Raw genomic sequence first — 20,994 nt, forward strand, 5'->3', positions numbered from 1 at the left:
ATTACAATAGCATAATACATTTGGGTTATATTAATCGATAGACATTTTACACCAACTAATCATCATGTCTATCACACTGGTTGTCAGGGAGACACAGCTGGTAGCGTTTCGGGAGCGCGCACGTCGGGCTACAGCAAGCGACGGGAAAAGAGCCGGCGGCCATCTTGGGAAAATTTTTATAAGTTGCTGAAACGCTGGAACTGTAAGTACAAACCAGCTAGAAAAGTCATTTACAGGGGTGCTTAGTAATGTGTGCTTAATTAGGGGGACTGGGCAAAAAAAAAAATTCACTGCTTCCTCGAGACAACCCCTTTAAAATAAGTTTGCTGATAACACTAGAAGAGGTTTAAAACTCGCACATTATGTTGAGACTGCGAAACTTCCCATTGTTTTCCTTGTTCCGGACACTGAAAAGGCATTTGACTATATATATTGGTCATATGCGTTTGCTGCCTTAGCTAATATGGAATTTAATGGCCACTTCCTCAAAGCTATTACTGCACTATACTAAAATCCTTCGGCATGGGTCTTATCAGACGAATTTAATATTACAAATGGTACTAGGCAAGGTTGACCATTGTCTTCGTTGATCTTTATATTGTCTTTAGAACCATTGGCGCAAACCCTTAGGGAAAGCACTCTAAGGCCTCATGTCCACGGGGAAAATCAGGCCCGCTACAGATTCTCCATGGAGAATCCATAGCGGGTCCCTCCTGCCCCGCGGACATGAGGCATAAAATAACAATTATTACTCACCTCTCGCACGCTCCGGATCTTCCCTTCTTCACGCACATGCGCCGGCCCGAAGAAAAAAGATCCGGCCCTGATGGAGAGAAGATGAAGCCGCGAAGAAGGGAAGATCCGGAGCAGGTGAGTATATTCTGATTTTGGTCTCCCGCGGATCCGGACGGCTTCCATAGGCTTCAATAGTAGCCTGCGGGAGCCCCGCACCTAAATGGAGCATGGTCCGGATTTTTTCATGCTTTATTTTCTTTTTAATTCACTTTTATTGACCACCTGCGGGTATTTATCTACCCGCGGGTGGTTAATGCATCCCTATGGGGTGCGGATCCGCATGCATGTGATCCGCTGCGGATTTTAAATAATCTTTTGCCCGTGGACATGAGGCCTAAGAAAAACGAATACAAATTGGCGATTACTCACATTGAATATCGCTATAGGTAGATTATGTTATTTTGACGCTATCAGACTCCATATCTTCTCTAGAAAATGCTTTGGAGGTGATGAAAGAGTTTGGAAAAATCTCTAATTACAAGATAAACACACAGAAATCTCAAATCTTGCCGATGAATATCTTTAATGACCCATTACATTATCTACAGAACAAGCCCTCTTTCTATTGGCAACACAAAGGTATAAAATATTTGGGTAGGACAATTTATGCTTTACAAAAAACTCAACATAATTTCGAGGCTATGCTAAAAATATTGCAGGATGAATCCCACAGATTATCTAATTTCGAGATTTCATGGGTGGCAAGAATAGCTTCTTTTAAATTGCTTCTGTTGCCGAAATTACTAGATGTATCTTGCACTCTCCCAATCAAATTATCAGAATGTTTCTTAAAAGATATGATTAGATTTTATCTCCGTTTGACTGGGCACAACACCGACCTCCTATGGCTAGCATGAATCTCTCTAAAGATAGATGGGTAGAGGTAGAGGTGTAGCTTGAAGCTCCCGGGCCCTGATGCAAAACTTGTAACAGGGCCCCCAACTATAATGCTTTACTCATAGTACTGGGCTCCCTATATGGAGAACTGAGGCCTTATGGGCCCCCTAAGCCTCCTGGGCCCGGGTGCAACCGCATCCCCTATAGTTACGCCTCTGGTAGGAGGCCTAGGCCTCCCAAACATTAAGGTCTATTATCTAGCCATATGTTTCTCAACTAGCTCCATCGTGGAAGTCTGATACCCAAAAACACTGGGTCCACATAGAGCAATATCTAGCCTCTCCTGTCCCAACCAAGACTTTGCTTGTAATCCCAAACACCTTTCTCGTTGACTTAAATATTCTTAAAGGCATAGAAAAAAATTTGATGATTACGTGAAACCCCGAGTTGCACCTCCAAGAGGATTACATCTCTTTTGATTTGCTCCAATATGCTATCCCATATCTGAATATATCAAAATAGACCTCGGTGGGCATCTCTAACCTAACTTTATCTCAAGAGAACTCTCTTATCCCATTCCATCAACTAAAATCTCAATATTCTGACTTCAAGAGACTACCGCAAGTACCTACAAATACAATATTTTCTACACACGCATAAACTTCTATTATTCAGGGGTAATCCATCTATATTCAGAAAATTTTCCAAAGGAATTAATGGATTAAAGTTTATATGTGCTTTATTACATGATTACGCTCATTTTCAAAAAACATATGTGTTAAGAGAGTGGGAAAGAGAGTCGGCCTAAAAATGTAGTGAAAAAGAGTGAAAGCAAGCTCTGACCCTCAAAGCACTTAGATGCAACATGCATGTCAAGACATTCATGAAGATCACCCACCCATGATATTATACACTGGTATGGTTAGCTCAAATGCACTCTAATTGCTTGGCTGATAGCTGAAGGAATTGTGGCAAAAAGGAGACGTTACTACTACTGCCCCTTTCTCCAACCATACCAGGAGTCTGTGTTTAGGTTATTGTCCTCTTTGGCTGGTTATATGGTCCAGAAACCCTCAGCTTCAGCATTAATGAACATTGGCTCACATGTAATCCTCCCCAAACACCAAATTTTGGGAAGTAAAGTGATTGTGTTAAAACACTGAGACATTGGAAAGGTGTTGATACCCCCGGGGTAGCAGAAACTATCACATTGATCAACCAGGTGTATATATACATATGAAAAATGCTTACATAACCCTGATAATGTACAATATCTGTTATGTGATATTTGGATCACTATACTTGACATTTCTTTGTACTTGTCAATCCACTACTTCCAGGCGGTGGGAAAAAAAATATGGAAACATCATACGAAATACATGGGATTTTAACCATTAACACTGAGCTGCCTCTTTGACCCCTGCTTGGCTGGGAACTTTCCTGTCAAATTTGTGTTTACTTCACCTCTTGCCCTGCTCTGGACAGTTTTGAGAACCAGCTGGTAACAGCAGCTGAGTGGCTTAAATCCCTGACCAATGGAAACTTGTTGCTCAGCAGATGTTCACTTCTGCCCGGCACCATCTGTGTCATATCACCTCCACTTAAAATTTGTCTCTACATATCCTATTGAAATATGATTTATAATTTAATGCATGCACTTTGTACAGTGTTTCCATATTTGTCTCCACCCCCTGTATATGCAGATTTTTGTTCAGAATATGAAAACAATTCAAATAAAGATTAATACAAACTGAACTGGACTGAATGTACCTTTAAACTGGAAACAGGTAGTAAAGTACATGAAGGGGTTGGGAGGGGGGGGGGGGCTTAAAATGAGAAATGTAAATTGAAACTTAGTGTTTCACTGAAAATAAGCCCTATCATGATTTTCAGTATTTTCGGGGAGGTATGAAATATAAACCCTAACCCCAAAATAAGCCCTAGTTACATTTCATTAAAAAGTCCGTAAAAGACCGTAAAAATGCAATTCCTGCATTTCGACAGCACTTTTCTGAGTCAGCCGAGTCACTTACCCAACAGGCTCGGTTTAGGTCCTTCCCACTGCTTTCCAGAACCCCAGACGATCCCCACAGCCCTCGGTCGCTCACACAGGATCACTTCCTGGTTACGGGACTCATAAATCTCGCCTCCATGATGCGATGGCTGTGATTGGTTCTTCGAGCGCCGTTGGTCAGCCAAACAATGCATTGCTCGAAGAACCAATCACAGCCATTACATCGTGGGGGTGGCTCAGAACTGCGGGAACCGTGTCAGGGCTTTGGAAAGCATCAGAAAGGACCGGGACCGAGCCTGCTGGGTAAGTAAAATAAGTAATTCTTAAAAAATAAGCCCTAGTGCCTTCTTTGGGGCAAAAATTAATATAAAACCCTGTCTTATTTCTGCGGAAACATGGCAGTACAACTTTTTTTGTAAGTCAAGGTAACCACCAACATGTGTAAAATATTTTTTTCCTTGTTTTTCATTATTTCTTGATTCCAGATTTTATAGTAGCATCTTAAGGTTGCTATACACTTGGGATACATTCACTTGGGCAATATTCATGTAGGAGTCCAATCCAATTGCAAAATGGATGGAACTCACACATGAAAATAACTCAATTTACATCTTTATTTCCATGAGCGCTTTAGCTATCGAACTGATAGTCTGACATAGAAGAATCGCAACACATCCTATTTTCGGCGATTCCTGATTAAGAATTGCCCATTATTTCCTATAGGAGCCTGAAAAAAATTCCATTGCCCTTGTACTTGTAAATGCGATGTTCATGGGAGTACGATTAGAATTTTCTATTTTTACTATTGAAATAACATGCGATTTTCACACATGTGAAAAACGCAAGTGCAGCGCTGCAGCGGAGTGATATCAGACTCGCCCGTGGGAATACACCCTTAAGATCTGCTGTATTCATTTATATGAACAATCACACCAGCTAGTAAGGATTCAGGGACTAAAAAGAATAAAAACATTTTATGGCCATGGGATGGTATAAAGTAAAGAAAAAAGTCCTTCTCATATCCTTAAGTGTCTCTCCTCTTGTCCAATGCAGGAGCGCTGGTCACTTCTGCACTGAACCTGGAAGAGGCTAGGAGCGGTCTACTGCACAATGAACGGCATGTGACTGCTACCAGCTTCTTTTGGGTTTGGAGCGCCAATGATGGGGGGGGGGGGGGACTTAAAGGGGGTTATCTGGAGACATACTTTTTTTCAAAAACTTGTTCAGCCTGTGGTAGTAAAATAAGAGAGCACTTTCTTGCCTTACCTGGTTTCCCATCGCTGCCGATTCCTGGTCCCTGCTGGTCTTCGCTTTCTAGTGCAAAGAGCCAGTGGTGACATCCCCAACAAAAGGGCCGTGTGAGCACTGCAGCAAGTCCCTGCTCCCTTCAGCTGCTGAATATCTGCAGCACTCATATGATCCAATGTTATGTTGTCATTACTCCTTTCTAGCAAGTGAACTTTAGCGGGGGCAGGAAGCAAGCAAAACGGCAGCGACGGGGAAGCAGGGACGAAAGTGCTCTGTTCTTTTACTATCGCAGGCTGAACAAGTTTTTGAACAAAAGTATGTCCTGGACAACCCCTTTAAGGAGGTAAGTATGACCTCCTGGTATAAGTATATTTCTTTATTTTACACCACTCTATGACTTGATTGCCTGGATTTGGCTACTTAAAGTCTTATTCCGACATGCATATATTAGCCGGATTTTCACGCCCGGCCGATGTACGCTGTCTCTCTCTGCAGGGGAGGAGGCGGTCCGGGAGCAGTGCTCTGAGCTCCCGCCCCTCTCTGCCCTCTCTCCACCCCTCACCACTATTTTCAGGGCGTAACTTAGCTCTGCCCCGCCCCAACCATGTATTGCAAACAGTGGTGAGGGGCGGAGAGCACTGCTCCTGGCCCGACTCCTCCCCCTGCAGAGAGGGACAGCATATATCGTCCGGGCATGAAAACCCGGCCGATATACGCACGGTGGAATAAGCCCTAAGCCATACATTTACAATATCGGATGTGGTCAACCAAAATTTTCCAAATCAGCCAATTGCAATTCTACTGCCATCAGCCGATGCTGTCAACCATTTGTGTTAAATTTTCAAGGGATTTTGGCCATTTCAGGTGATTTTCTCTAAAGTGTGTGGTCAGCTTTACCCCACTGCAGCTAAAGATGTAAGATTACCAGATTTTAGTAAATTCTCCCTTTTGTCTTTATAGAGGATTTAGAAGACCATAAACAAATGAGAGCTCCGACCTCTATAAAAATTGGAGTTCTGATGGTTTCTGTATAATAAAAGCTATGAATTACGTATCAGCAGGACAACCTCATCATCGCCGGCACAGTAACATTCCACGTATGAGCCGCATCCTGCTCGTGTCGCCATGAGATGCGCACAGAACCAACAGCATTGTGATGACTTGATATCATGTTGGCCATTTGAACAGTTTCAGATCGTTGCAGAGTTATTGTGCCTAGGAACAGATTTACAGTATCATAAAGCGAGCTTGTATATAGACGCCAGAGCTTCAGATTTACTGCGCTCAGTCATGTGCATCACTTTACGCAGATCTGCCGGAACACACGGGCTGCGAACAAATATTTGTTTGTGTGTCAGCAGTATATTTCACAATTGTATTGCAGAATGATTTGCTCGGAATGTAACAAAGTAACAGAGCAATAAACGACTTTAAAAACCTGACAGAGCTAAATGCCGCCACAAATGGTGCATAAATACATGGCGAAATAACTTATATACGAGATGACTGTGCTGCCAGCAGGGGGAGAGCTTCATACTTATAGTTGATGGGTAGAAATAAGACCTATGGAGTGACTGATTCTGTATGATTTCTTTTTATTTTTAGGGTATCTTCTGGAAAATAACATGAGGAACAAACGCCATTTTAAAATACTCTATCAATATTGTTTTCATTGTTTATAATGCACAGCAGCTCACTTTGGGTGGACCTATAGACTGGGGCATAGGATTGACAATACTATTTCAATACGGTTTTGAAACTGAAGATGCTTTTATGCTACAGTGTTCTTGACGATTTTTCACTCCGTGCTGATGCTGCTGTGAGTACCTTTTGATGCTAATAGGAGGTTGCTCCTTCCTGATGCTGTTGGGAGATTACTCTATGCTGATGCTGCTGTATCTTGTGATGCTGTTAAAAATACTCTGCTGATGCTGATGCAAATATCTTGTGATACTGTTAGGAGATAAGCCTTTGCTGATGTGATTATCTTGTGATACTGGTAGGAGTTTACTCTCTGTTAATGTATCCTGTGAGGCTACTAGGAGATTACTCTCTGCTGATGCTGCTATGAGTATCTTTTGATGCTGCTAGTAGATTACTCTATGCTGCTGTATCTTGTGATGCTGTTAAAAGATTACTCCGCTGATGCTGCTGTGAATATCTTGGGATTCTGTTAAGAGACAGTCTTGTGATGCTGGTAGGAGGTTACTCTCTGTTAACGCTGCTGTAAGTTTACTGTGATGCTGATAGAACATTAGTATCTGCTGATGCTGTTTTATCTTGTGATACTGTTAGGAGATTATTCTGCTGATGCTGCTGTGAGTGTCTTGTGATATCAATCGCTGCTGATGCTGCTGTAAGTATCCTGTGATGCTGATAGGAAGTTACTCTCTGGTGATGCTTATATGAGTACTGTATCTTGTAATGCTGATAGTAGATTACTCTTTTTACTGATGCATCTGTAAGATTCTTGTGATGCTAATAGGAGAGAACTCTCTGCTGATGCTTCTTTGAGTGTCTTGTGATATCAATCGCTGCTGATGCTGCTGTAAGTATCTTGTGATGCTGATAGGAAGTTACTCTCTGGTGATGCTTATATGAATACTGTATCCTGTAATGCTGATAGGAGATTACTCTCTACTGATGCATCTGTAAGATTCTTGTGATGCTGATAGGAGAGAACTCTCTGCTTATGCTGCTGTGAGTATCTTGTGATGCTGTTAGGAGATCACTCTTTGGTGATTCTCCTGTATCTTCTGCTACTATGCTAACAACTCACTCTATGGACAAACATCAAACTTCACCTAAAAGATTCCCCCGAATGGATCTTCCACTGCTACATTTTCCTGACACATTTTCTACTTCTTTCCTTGGTGCTTTGGATCCAAAAGTTACTCCTTATAGATTGTGAGCCTATATATGGTCAGGAATCCTATCTAATATATCTCATGAATGTTGCACCCACCCATTGTTACATTGTAAATATTATGCATTTAAAGAGATTCTGAGCTCATTGCAAATTCCCTTTAAATAGGTTTAAAGAAAAGCCTTGAGTTTTGGAATTTGTTTGTTAGAAGGGTCACCAGTAGAAATGAGTGAGTATACTCGCTAAGGCTAACTACTCGAGCGAGTAGTGCCTTAGCCGAGTATCCTCCCGCTCGTCTCTAAAGATTCGGCTGCCGGCGTGGGTGACAGGTGAGTTGCGGCGGTGAGCAGGGAAGAGCGGGGGGGAAAGAGGGAGAGAGAGATCTCCCCTCCATTCCTCTCCACTCTCCCCCGCCGCTCCCCGCCCGCCACCAGCCCCTGAATCTTTAGAGACGAGCGGGAGGATACTCGGCTAAGGCACTACTCGCTCGAGTAGTTAGCCTTAGCGAGTATACTCACTCATCTCTAGTCACCAGTCACTAAGCTGTTGGGAACGCCAGTGCTCGGCACATTTTTTGTGGGACTGAGCATCAATTGTTTAATTTGCCTGCAGTGCCACTACAGGTGAAATTAAGTATTACACGGCTTTCACTGTTCATGTATTGCATAGGCATGAGAGATGCTTTCTGTAGACTTCTCTGCTTCATCTCATATGTTTAGTCCTAAAAGAGGGATCCCCCGACTATTATCTCAGTATTCCCTCCCTGTTTTAGAAACTATTTCTAAACTAGACAACCCACTCTAAAGTTCAGCCACAAGTTACAATGTTTTTATTTTTTCACTTTTTTATGTCCATAGTTTTCTATCAGTATTTTGTAAATCAGAAGGTCTCTAAAGGTTTCGGTATCAAGTGTGATCCCAGTGATTTACTGTGTTTTCTCAGGTCCCTGTACGATCTTACATTTTATTTTTGTTTTGTGTTGAATCAAGTCTCTGTGGAGACCTTGGTGATTTCTTACTACTTAGAGCTCCTGTAACAAATTCTTGAGCTCTCAACGCAATAGACCCACTGAGGGAGCATAAATAGAAAAGACTGAAATATCTCCGAAAGTTATAGTATAGTGGTAGAAAACTCCGAAAAAATGTTTATGTAAATGTATATATAAATATGGTATATTCTGTTACACTCATGTAAATAAAGCTGGTGTATGCAAATTCATATAAAGGAGGACCCCCCCTCTAGGATGTCCATGTGTTGCAAACATAATCTCTTTTTAGGGGTTTTCTGGGCAAATACTATTGATGCTCAGTGCAGTGGGTGTCAAACATCATCATCAGGGTCGGAGCAAGAAGTCTGCTTCCACTAAAACCAGTTACACTTCCAGCTCTGACCCCAATGGCGACGTCCATTCCTGGGGCTGACTGAGATTTTTGTTGTTGATGGACTGAAATTTAAAATGCTGTGGAACTTCTGAAATTATAGTGGTCACTAATATGGACACTTCGTGAGATCATTCAAAGATGGCAGAACTACCCCTTCAGTACTTTTGTGTCCTGTTTATTGAGTGGACCCATTTGGAAATGATTATTACCATGTTTTAATAAAGTTATTTCACATATATCATGCAGTTAGAGAATAATGAGGCTTTGGAGTACAGTAGATGAACTTGGGGGAAAGAGAAATTGCATCGGTGGGAATATCAGTCAAAGAAATTAATTAGAGCTCAATAGTTCATTTAAATGAGTTTTCTGATTAAGATGACCCCTATCAATATTCATTTAGGCTTATGGAGAGGAGTACTACCCTTTAAGAATAGAGGGCTGCTCCAAGAAAGAAAATGTAAGACACAGAGACATCAAAGTCAAAGAGAGCCCAACAAAGGATTAAAATCCCAATGGAAAGGGTTGCTGTAGAAGATGAAAGCCTAGTTGGCCAGAAATCCAAAGAAGGCTCTGTGGATCATCTCCAGGAGTTGTAGCCTTAGTGATATCCCCAGCTTGGGAGAGAGGGAAGTTAGCACATCTGTGGCCTAGCATGGTGACCATTGCAGAGAGATGACAGTGGCCTGAGAGATATTGGGTCTCGTGTCATGTGGAGGAACAGTGAGTGGCACAAGAATACTATGCAGACTGCCGACAATGTGGGATACAGACTGTGTAGTGTCTAAAGGCAGAGACCAAGTATCAGGGTACTAAGTCAGAGAAGCTATGTCTGGGCAACCAGAGAGCCATTAAGTACCAGGAGGACCACCTGCACAACAAGCCGTGAGAGTAAAGGTCCAAGTCAACATTACCAATTGTAACCTATGTAGAAAAATGCCCCTTCCTACGGAGGTCCCCCTAGGGACTGAAGACTGGTGCTAATGTATATAGAGACTGTTAACCCCTGGAGGTCATAGGGCCTAGTTTGAGAAATTCTCCGCTTTGCGAGTAACATTTGATGTTTTAGTAACCCTCAATAGAGTCATGAAATGATAAAGTATAATTTTGTACAGTTACATTTTTTATCTGTGCTGCACCCAACTTTCCAATCACCTATTCACGTCAGCCACATATAATCCAGTGAAAATCTGATAGATCACCAAATTATGCCTAAATGGGTCCTGCCTGGAGGTCTTGAGTATCGAATCAAGAAAGGCTTTACGTCTTAACAGGAGTTAAAAATTAAGCCAAGAGAGTCTGACCAATGAATAAGTACAATGGGGCAGAGGAGTGTCCCTTTAAATGTACCTCATCTTATTTTAACGGTACAATTGTGGTAAAGTTATACTGTGGTAATTACAAATTTGCTTCTTTGGAATTTTTTATGACTTTCTCATTTGCAGTTTAGAAAAGTAAGTTTGATAGAAATGATTACGCTCAGTCCCAGTGTCGGTGCAGTGATGCGGTGTGGTGGTGATCCTGAACTTATGTGACAGACCTGTCAGCTGAATTTAGGGAGGAATGTTCACTGAGCGAAGTGGAAATAGTCCTGTAAAGATGAATCTGAACTGTTTGTCTGAATCCTGATGTCACATGAATGTAGAACTGAAAGGTAACTCTACGCAGAATATGAGATTTCCTCACACTTCCTTTGGTATTCCTATATTAAAGTGTGCTGTACCACCTTTTTTTACAACCATTGATGGGAAAAGATATGTTTAGAGTTGACTTTAGTGGACTGTCATCCACATCGGTCACTAGAACGAAGACGCTGTGAACCTGTTCAGAGTTCTCTGTTCCCTTCAAGTCTCATCATTTTCTCTTGGCTTCATTTGGTGGACCATAGCATGGTGCCTCTTCAGTTCCCATTGGCCTCTCTCTGCTTACTCAGTAGAGACAAAAATTGGCTAAATGGACTTCCACCATAGACAAATTAGCAAAAATTGTTTAAAATGATACCCAGAATATGAAGGGGCATAGCAAATATATAAATGAGGCCCATTTCAACTGCTTGACACCACCACCATGACAGGATGTCCTGGTGTCCTACTGCCACCACCTAATTTCCATTGCTACATTTTTTACTTCCTGTTGGCTAACATTGTAGCACCTGTGGAGGCCACATGACTGTGCAGGTACTTACCACCCATTAGCATACTCTTCAACATTTAGATTGCCTAAATCGGGACATTTAAAGGGGTTGTGCCAAGATGGCATCCCCTATCCATATGCTGTTCACTGGATTGGGAACAGCTGGTGCATGATATCTTGTGATCAGTAATGTGGTACCACGTGATGGCCGTGTCACAATCTGCTCTCAGATAGTGTGAGGACCTCTCCTCTGCACAGCAGAAAGCTACATTTGACAACCATGGATAAATGTGGTGACTTGACTGACTTTGACCATGGGCAAATTGTTGATGTCCAGAGGTGTGATGCCAGTTTTTCTGAAACAGTCGCACTTGTTGGCTGTTCCCAAAGCATGGTATCAAGAGTGTGCCAAGAAGGGTTGATCCATGTACTGACATCTGACTGAAGTTTACACAGTGGCAGGCTATGTGTGGTTGATCCAAGAGGAGAGTGTCAGGTGGCATGTCTGGTATCTCAGTAATTATGTGCCACAGTGGATCAACTGACCCAGCAGTACAACATTGGGGAAGTTAGAAATATTTCCACAATGACCATGCAGCATACCTTGCATCGACTGAAATTCAGTAGTTGAAGATCGAATAAGATGCCCCTGATTACTCCACATTATCACCAACAATGCCTGGTATTGCCCAGTTAAGACTTCAATGGACCTTGCACACATGGTAGAAGGTCGTCTGGAGTAATGAGTCCCATTTCTTACTGATCCATATAGGTCTGCATCTGGAGTAAACAGCATGAAGCCTTATCCCTCTGGGTTCAATAAGCTGGTGATGACGATGTCATGGTCTAGGCCAGTGGTGGCGAACCTATGGCACGTGTGCCAGAGGCGGCACGTATAGCCCTCCCTGCTGGCATGCGTCACCATCGGCCGCTCACCACATTAGTGAATGCCTGCAGAGGCCGCAGCTCCCCTGCCGGCATTCACTCATCAGCTCGCTGCCATCAGTGCTGCTATCTGTGCTGATCCTGGCACACACTGTGATGTCAGTGTGCAGCCGGGATCCTCCTCCCCCGTCCGCCGACGTCTCCTACTTGGTTCCGCGAGAGCAGGGGGAGGAGGCATCCGGCAGCACACTGACGTCAGTGTGCTCCAGTAATCAGGCAAAAGAGGAGCGGCGCTTCTACGAGGAGGAGGGGTAAGTATGTGGGTCTCGGGGGGGGGGGGGATCATTATTACTGCTGGGGGACTGCTGGCGGGGGGGCATTATTACTGCTGGGGGGGCATTATTACTGCCAGGGGACCGCTGGGGGGGGGGGCATTATTACAGCTGGGGACCATTGGGTGGGGGGGCATTATTACTGCTAGGGGACCACTGGGGGGGGGCATTATTACTACTGGGGGACTGCTGGGAGGCTACTGGGGAGTGTCACTATTATTACTGCTGGGTGGCCGCTGGGGGGTATCATTTTTAATACTGCTGGCGGGTGTCACTATTATTGCTGCTGGGGGGTGTCACTATTATTACTGCTGGGGGGCCACTCTGGGGGGTGTCACTATTATTACTGCTGGGGGGCCGCTGGGGGGGGGTCACTATTATACTGGGGGCCGCTGTGGGATGTCACAATCATTGCTGGGGGGGGGTCACTATTATCGCCGGGGGGGTGTCACTATTACCGCTGTGGGGTGTTACTATTACCGCTGGGGTATGTTTGCATGTGGCGGAAATGGGCAGGGTTGTTTCAAAATAGACAGTGTGCAGATTTTGACTGCTTTTTGGATGCAGAAACGCTGCAGAATTTTCCACACTATTTTCCGCTGAGTACATTCTGCAGTAGTTCCGCATCCAAAAAGCAGTTAAAATCTGCACCCTGTCTTTCTTGAAGCGGCATTGTCCTTTTTAGAATGACGGGGGTAAAATCATACGTCCTGATAAGCCCCGTCCTCTGACATGTTGGCACCTTGTGGTAAAAAAGTGGGTTTTGGGTTGCAGTTTGGGCACTCGGTCTCTAAAAGGTTCGCCATCACTGGTCTAGGCAATGTTTCCATTGGTCATCATACTACGATTCTTGAATAGTTAACACTACAGGGACCTGTTAGATGACCGTCTTCACCCATATTTTCAAGAGGTCTTCTCCAACCACAGTGCTATCTTCCAAAAAGACAACACTCTATGTTATTGAGCTCGGATCACTAGGGAATGGCTGGAAAAATATGACAATGAATTCTCTACACTGTCTTTACCACCAAACTGACCAAACTGTAATCCCATTGAACATGTGTGGGGTATGCTGGAAATAGCTGTGAGATCTGCTCCCATTTATCTGCAAAATGTGCAACTACTGACAGAACTTGTGCAGTGGGCATAAATCAAGTTGTAGATTCTCTTCCCCAATGTCTGAAAGCTGTGATCGCCCAAAAAGGTGGACCAACTTGTTGCTTGAGTTCCTAATGGAGTGATCGTTCAGTGTGTTAGAGCATATGAATATCACAGAGAGAGGCCTGTGTTTAGGACCCCATTGTATAGGGCTGGAAAGACACTCTGAAAGAGTGACTCCTGTTTAAGCAGACTATGTGCCATACTTGTAATTATAGGACAGCCATTCATGCAAATGGCGGTTCTGTACTAGTACATTTCCACTGCAGTGGCCTTGACTTCTCCTGTCAACATCAGCTGTTTGCCAGGGGTACCAAGAGTGGGATCCAGAGTGATCAATTGTTCATCCTGGTCCCCGTGTTATGAAAGGGGTTTGCTGGTTGGTACAACACTTTTAAGCACTGCCCCTGCCCTAAAACACCACTTTTGGGCAGGGTTTGCAAAAAATCTCATCTATTAAACAGTCTGGTTCACGGGATTGTCCTGTCAGAATTTGAACTGTTGGCCAGCATGCATTAGAATGAAGATAGGACCATCGTGGTACATTTTCCCTGCAAAGACCATGACTTATCCCAGCAACATCAGCTGTTTGTTGGGGTGTCCCTGAGCCTGCCAATTCAGGCAGCAATCTACAGCACTTCAGTGGGGCGGTGATAAGGTTGCCCTACCACCTAGTCACTGGTGCCTATTTATTTTTACCAGCCATACTGATGTCCAGTAAAAATTAATTGCCAGCTGTGAGCCGTCTGGGCAATAAGCCAACAAACATTTAACTCACTCCATCTGCAGCTGCAGTCTGGTGGCCATCGCTGCCATAATCAGACTGCGACCCCTGACCTCTCACCCCAGCATCTACATTCCTGCACACAGACACTGTCCTGTACCCAGTGCAGACACCCGACGGAGAAGTCAGGAGCCACAGTCTGATTACAGCAGTGGCAGCTGCTGGACCAGAGGCAGAGATAGAGTGAGTTAAATGCTGCACGTTTCTGGGTTGCTGCCCAGCTGGAGGCCCACTTCAGAGGACACTATTACTACTGGGGCTACTAGGGGGTCACTATGGCTACTGGGGTCATTATTGGGATAACTATTACCACTCAGACCATTATGGGGGTCACTATTACTACTTAAACTCCCAATGTGTCACTAGTACTACTGAGGCTACTGCTCGGGTCACTATTACTACTGGGACCACTATGGGGGTTACAATTACTACTTAAGCTCATAATAGGGTCACTAGTACTGCTAAGGCCACTGCTGGGGTCACTATTACTACTGGGACCACTATGGGGGTCACTATTACTATTTAAGCTTATAATAGGGTCACTAGTAGGGATGAGCGAGTATACTCGCTAAGGCACTACTCGCTCGAGTAATGTGTCTTAGCTGAGTATCTCCCGGCTCGTCCCTAAAGATTCGGGGGCTGGCGCGGGGCAGGGAGCTGCGGGGGAGAGCGGGCAGGAACGGAGGGGAGATCTCTCTCTCCCGCCCGCTCTCCCCTGCTCCCCGACGCAACTCACCTGTCAGCTGCGCCGGCCCCCGAATCTTTAGGGACGAGCAGGGAGATACTCGGCTAAGGCACATTACTCGAGCGAGTAGTGCCTTAGCGAGTATACTCGCTCATCCCTAGTCACTAGTACTACTGGGACCATTAAAGGGGTTACTACTACTACTGTGATGATTAACGGGGTCACTATTATTACTGGTGCCATTATGGGGTCACTATAACTATTGTAGTCACTAAGGGGGACACTTTCTATTGAGGCTACAACTGCTGAGGCACTATTACTACTGAGAACACTAATGGTGTCACTATTACTACTGGGGCCATTAAGGGGGTCACTATTACTATTGGGGTCACTAAGGGGGACACTTAGAACTGGGAGCACTAATGGGGTCACTATTACAATTGGGGCCATTAAGGGGGTCACTATTACTATTGGGGTCACTAAGGGGAACACTTACTATTGAGAGCACTAATGAGGCCACTATCTCTACTGGAACAATTGACGGGGTCACTATTACTACTGGGACCACTAATGGAGTCTCTATTACTATTGGGGCCACTACTACTACTAGGAAACACTTACTACTGGGACGACTAATGAGGTCACTGTTACAACTGGGCCATTAAGGGGGTCACTATTACTATTGGGGTCACTAAGCGGAACACTTACTATTGAGGCCACTACTGAGAGCACTATTCCTACTGGGCGCACTAATAAGGTCCCTGTTACTACTGGGGTCACTATTACTACTGGGGATCATTATTATTATTGGGGCCACTACTGAGGGCATCATTTCTATTACAACCACTAACAGGGTCACTTTCATTACTGGAACCACTAATGGGTTTACTTTTACTACTGAGGCCATTAAGGGGAGTCACTATTACGATTATGGCCACCAAGGGGGACATTTACTATTTTGAGCCACTATTGGGGGCACCATTACTCTTTCAAGTGTCAATGCTTCCAATATGTGTTGGCTATCTTGTTTGTTGGTGCTTTAGACTATTTTCAAGTATGCATTATAATGAGGACCAACTTGGAATGAACTCCTTCTCGCTAAACATCCCACATAGGGGGCCTCATTAGTTTGTCCGCTCTTGTTGTCATGCCCTGAGAAAACATATTATACATGTGATACCAGGAATGAGGGTATCAACATCTGCTCTAAGGCGATCTTCGAACTATGAGTAACTTCTATGAAGAATATCTATAAATTGCTGTGCTATGACCCTCAATAAATACTTTCCGTCCCAGCTGGGAAGCCATCATTTCCCCCTGACCTCTCTCTCTCGCTCACCGCCTGTGTCTGTATTCAAGAGTGTCAGCCTAATTCCGACGTAAGGAAGAAAAACGGAAGAACAAATGTGATTTGGATTGGTGACATTTGAGTCGGCGGCTATATAAGCTAATTATTTGCCAATGAAATGAAAACCTAATCAGATTCAACATATTTGACCATTCGGTTCATAATTAGATAATGGTCAAGCGGCTGACGGCGGAAGAGTCCTTAACTCATTCTACAAATGATGGTAATAACAACACAGTATGAAGAGCCGGCACCCCAAGTAATGAATGTACGGAGATGTTCCTCCTGGCTGCTCCTGTAGATGCATTTATTTTTCTCATTATCTTACACACAATCTCTCAGCTATTGTCTGTCACTATGGCTCACTCAGAAAGCTTCAGAAAGTGCTAAAGATGTCAAGACGCGATAAGCTTCATTTATTTTTATAACCGTCATCAGCACTTTCTTTTTTTGCTTAAAGGCCTATAATAGAATCCACTGATTGGAATCAGCACCATATCAGAATATAGATATGATAACGCATTCTTTGAAGGTGAATGGCGGACTGAAGGACATATCACCTATTTCAAGGATGATAAATGGCGCTGGTGAAAAAAAAAATTAATTATGTTATATTTTTTTTTTCTTTCACCGATTTGATTTTATACTTTTACAAAGCATTGCATAAAAGAAGAAGCAAACTCGGTGTCAGTACATGCTACGTACACTCACTAGTGCTGCGGGCTCTCCGTAGGAATGACACATGGCTGGTGGGAAAATCACCATGCCCACCGAGCAACATCAGGGAGCGGGGCTTATCTTTCAGCAAGGCTCATCATACCGTATCCCTGGTTTTCAAGGAGACCGCAGTCATGCGTGCGGCACGCATTGTGAAACCAACCTCCCCTAGATGTTGTTGGATGGATGAAACTTTCTGTGTGATTGTAACACGGATATAAGTAAGTGATTATAATATCAGGGCAAATACATAATATATAATGGAGAACTGACCCCTTGTAGGGAGGCTCTAGTACCCTGTTGTACCATCTCTAGCTTGGATGCCAGATGTGATACAGGCGGGCATGGAGGCTCTAGTACCCTGTTGTACTGCCTCTAGCTTGGATACAAGATGTGATACAGGGGGGGCATGGAGGCTCTAGTACCCTGTTGTACTGCCTCTAGCTTGGATGCCAGATGTGATACAGGCGGGCATGGAGGCTCTAGTACCCTGTTGTACCGCCTCTAGCTTGGATACAGGATGTGATACAGACGGGCATGGAGGCTCTATTACCCTGTTGTACTGCCTCTAGCTTGGATACAAGATGTGATACGGGCAGGCATGGAGGCTCTAGTACCCTGTTGTACTGCATCTTGTTTGGATACAAGGTTTGATAGAGGTGGGCATGGAGGCTCTAGTACCCTGTTGTACCGCCTCTAGCTTGGATACAGGATGTGATACAGACGGGCATGGAGGCTCTATTACCCTGTTGTACTGCCTCTAGCTTGGATACAAGATGTGATACGGGCAGGCATGGAGGCTCTAGTACCCTGTTGTACTGCATCTTGCTTGGATACAAGGTTTGATAGAGGTGGGCATGGAGGCATACAGTTTCTTTATGGTATCCTGCAGCATATTGCTCCACATTTGCTGTAACTGAGCCTACAGATCGTGCAAACCTTGTAAGCTGTCAAAGTTGGCATTCTATATGGTCCCATATATGTTCTATTGGTGATAAATCTGGTGACCGGGCAGCCATGGAAGTGTTACAATGTTGTGGGGGTTCCTGTGAATCTCTTGTGTGTGCAGCCGAGCATTATCTTGCTAAAAATGCCTCTTGGAAGCCACCATGAGAGGAATATATGTGGCTGCAGAATGTGCTGAACATATCGCTGAGCTGTCATTGTCCCTCATGCCACTACTAGGGGGGACCGACTGTTGTGTGTGATGGCCCCCCCAGAGTAAGGCCTCGGTCAGACGACCGTTTTTGCCGCGATTTGCGGATCGCATGACAGATGCGCATCCGCAAATCGCGTGACCGGGGCCGAAAAATCGCCGAAAAATCTGCAGCTAGCAGCGTTTTCGGCGAAACGGGCAGACACGAGGAATCGCAGATCGCGCCGATCTGCGATTCCTTGTGTTTTAATATATGCGCTCAATGGGGCCGGCGGCAGCAGCGCCGACCCCATTAAGAACATATACTACAAAGATCATTCTCCTCTGCCACAGCTGTAACAGCTGTAGCAGAGAAGAACGATGTTCGCCCATTGAATTCAATGGAGCCGGAAATACAGCCGGCTCCATTAAAAGCAATGGGCTGCCGGCGAGCGCGGGATGAATTTTCGGGAAGGGCTTAAAAATATAAGAGTGCTGCCTCTGATTGGTGAGGGCTGTGACCAATCAGAGGCAGCCCATTCAGCAGGTGGGGATTTTAAATTCTTACACATTTTAGGATGATTTTCAGGGAAGGGCTTATATTTTTAAGCCCTTCCTGAAAATTCATCCCGCGCTCGCCGGCAGCCCATTGCTTTCAATAGAGGCGGCTGTATTGCTGGCTCCATTGAATTCAATGGGCAAACATCGTTCTTCTCTGCCACAGCTGTTACAGCTGTGGCAGAGGAGAATGATCTTTATAGTATATGTTCTCAACGGGGTCGACGCTGCTGCCGCCGGCCCCATTGAGCGCATATAATAGAACACAAGGAATCGCAGATCACAGATAGGCGCGATCTGCGATTCCTCGTGTCCTATAATTATAATTTATCGGCCATCCGCATAAAAAGCGTCCATGTGTCCAATGCCATTGCGAAGCAATGGTTCTATTTATGCGCAGATCGCATGCGCAAATCGCGCAAAAAAAACGCCCGTCTGACCGAGGCCTAAAGCTGGATTCGTCGCTGAAAACAAGCCTGTTCCACTTCATAGCAGTCATAGAATTATGGAATAGTAGAGTTGGAAGGTACCTCCAGGTTCATTGGGTCCAACCCCCTGCTCAATGCAGGATCATTAAATCCTCCCATCCAGCCTCTGTTCAAAGATCTCCATTAAAGGAGAACTCACCACCTGCCATGGCAACTTGATCCCTCTCAATTCCAAAAAGGTTAGTCCAGTTTAGTTGTTCATGACACCAGTGCAAATGGAGGCGACCTTGGGTGGGTGTTAAAGGCAGTACACGTCATTGGTGCTGTGAGACCAAATGTACTTCAGCCAAGCTCCTGTAAATGGTTCCGACAGAAACTGTGGTGTAACGCTGGCGCCACCTGCCTCTGGATGGTGGACAACGAAACAGTTGGAGCTGCTTGTGTTTCTCAGACGATCAGATGATCCTCTCTACTGGTGTTGGTCTGTTGGGGATATCCTGAGCCCGGTTACCTTGTGTGCCATTACACATCCACAGGTCCCAACATCTCCTTACAGTCTGGTCAGATACTCCTCTCTACTGGTGGTCTGTCGCGGGCGTCCTGAGCCCAGTCACCATGTGTGCCCTCACACATCCACTGGTCCCAACACCTCCTAACTGTCTGGTCAGACGCTCTTCTCTGCTGGTGGTCTGTAGGGGGTGTCCTGAGCCCGGTCACCTTGTGTGCCCCCATCCACTAGTCCCAACACCTCCTAACAGTCTCGTCAGAATGGCCAGTGGGGGACAATTCATCGATATGACCATCCAGCTTCTGACATCCCAATAATGCGCCCCTCTCAGACTCTGGTAACGGGGTGAAATCTCTTTTCTGCGTCGTAGAGGCATCTAGTGGCCAACAATCTCTACAAGCGGAAGAAGAGGTCACTACACACAAGGAGCCTCTGAGAGCCTTTTATAGGCCGAGGGGGGAACCACTTCAAGACCATTCATCTAATCACACCACAACTCTCATCATATCTGCTTAAGATGGAACTGCAGGATCGGTTTTGCAGCAAAGTGACAACTTTTTATAGGCGCTTGATTTGTGCTAGAAAACTGTCAAACATGTTTTGTGCCGAATCTGCTATGTGTTTCAGATACTTAATGATACTTCTGTTGTCAAAGGAGAATTCCTTGGTAGAAAAAAGGGGGCATGGACTACACTGTGTGCAAAAATGCGCAAATTTTCCCAACAATAAACACAGCCAGCTAAAAGGGGGTCTGAACTTCAACTAGATAGACCCAAAATTCAACACATTTATCATTCGGTAGAGCTACTGTGACAAATATCGCACTTTCTATGGATATTTTCAAACTGGAATGAGCATTGCTAGTGAGTGGAGGTGGAGCGGGTCAGGGATCGTTCCGACCCACCTACCTCCATTCACAGTAAGCAGGCAATCGTTCATAAGTGATAGTGCCTGTTTACACGTTATTCAGTTTTCTGCATAGATAAACTGAATGACAAACGAAAAATGAACAACTTCTCATTCGTCATTCAGTTGGGCATGCATTTACACTGAATGATATTGATCCATGTAAAAGCGCATTGAACTTGTACTGTCTAATTAGGCAGGATTAGTAAATAAGCCACATTGTCTTTCCACAGCTAACCAATTTTGAACAGCTTTTCCTCCAATTTAGGGCTCTTTCA

This window comes from Eleutherodactylus coqui, chromosome 1 (assembly GCF_035609145.1).
Source record: "Eleutherodactylus coqui strain aEleCoq1 chromosome 1, aEleCoq1.hap1, whole genome shotgun sequence".
Lineage (NCBI taxonomy): Eukaryota > Metazoa > Chordata > Amphibia > Anura > Eleutherodactylidae > Eleutherodactylus > Eleutherodactylus coqui.